The sequence below is a fragment of the Bison bison genome, unplaced genomic scaffold (assembly GCF_000754665.1).
Source record: "Bison bison bison isolate TAMUID 2011002044 unplaced genomic scaffold, Bison_UMD1.0 scf7180017862419, whole genome shotgun sequence".
Lineage (NCBI taxonomy): Eukaryota > Metazoa > Chordata > Mammalia > Artiodactyla > Bovidae > Bison > Bison bison.
The window spans coordinates 4,142-5,522 of record NW_011492991.1 but is presented as its reverse complement, the minus strand read 5'-3'; the positions used below and the strand labels follow the sequence as shown (position 1 = coordinate 5,522).

Below are 1,381 nucleotides of genomic sequence, written 5' to 3'. Positions count from 1 at the left end.
AATTCAGAGTTACAGTCATCTTTGTTGACACTTGCTTTAACATGCTTCTTGTTAACTTGAACTAATGAAGATATTGGAGACACATTGTTAATCCCAAACTCTTCTTTGCATTCTTAATAAAAGTTGAGGATGATCTCTTTTGAAATTTGGATTATAGTAGGTCTGTAACTAAAATCAAAGGATTAAATTATTTAGTTTCTTCATAAACCAAGGTAAAACTGACAAGCAAAGCTAAGTTATAAAAATGTATTCCTTTAATGAAGCCAATTAAATAGCATCAAATAAAACACCTCCATTAGTAGTTTTAAAACTAACAGGTAACATGTTAGAAAGAATATGCTCCTCAACTAAAAATATGTTGTATATATACAGTACATACTACTTTAAGTAGCTTTAGGACTTGTATCTGGTTTCATATTGCTAGGAAAGCTTTTTAAGCATTCAATATTTTAACCTTCAGCTGTTCTCAACTTCAAAAAATAAAACTTTTCAACAATTTGTTAGCTCAAGTTTAAATTTTGTTTTAGCTACATATGTGAACATGCTTTCTAGGTCACATGATTTAATCTTACATATTGCCAATAAGTGAAAATGTTGGAATACCCTACTCAAAAGAGAGATGTTTTCTTCTTCCAGAAAGACAGGTAGTGCAGCTGATCTTTGAAAAGTTTGTCGCTTTTTACTAAATCCGTAAGGGTTAAGCTGTCAAATTAAACTTTTCATATTCTTGGTTTCTAAAGATGCCTTTCTTTCCAAGACTTCTTTCTTAAAGAGTTCTTCATTGATCACTATACATTGCCTCTCTCATCCCACCAAATAGATTCAAACTGATCACTTTCAACTATATTCCAAAGTTTTTGTGGAAATGTGAGTGAAAGAAAATCTTTCACCTCATCTGTTTCAGAGACAGAATATTTGTAGCATGGACTTTTTATCACAAGATCCTCAGACAAAGTCTGAAGAGCATATTCTTCAATCATTGATCTCAAAACTGGGTCCCTAGTAAGTGTATAGTCATACAAAGGAGATCTAACAGAGGCTTCTGAACCAGTTGATTCATCCTTAGGAGGCCCATCTTGAATTTCTGAAGGAATATGTACCATCTCAGAGAAATCTTTCTTCAGATACTTTTCTCATTTGTCTGATTTTACACACTGCAACTTCACATGCTGCTTGGCTGGCCTACAGAGAGAAACTCTCTGGACCATCACAGAGGACCTCAAAGTCAACGCATACACACTGAGGAAACCAGAAGGGAAAGAGACACGTGTACCCCAATGTTCATTGCAGCACTGTTTATAATAGCCAGGACATGGAAGCAACCTAGATGTCCATCAGCAGATGAATGGATAAGAAAGCTGTGGTACATATACACAATGGA

General features: G+C 34.5%; 1 pseudogene; it reads right to left on the bottom strand.

Annotated features, from left to right (window-relative positions):
• Positions 1–5: 5 nt before the first annotated feature.
• On the bottom strand, positions 6–1,103 carry LOC104983398 (annotated as a pseudogene).
• Positions 1,104–1,381: the final 278 nt, after the last annotated feature.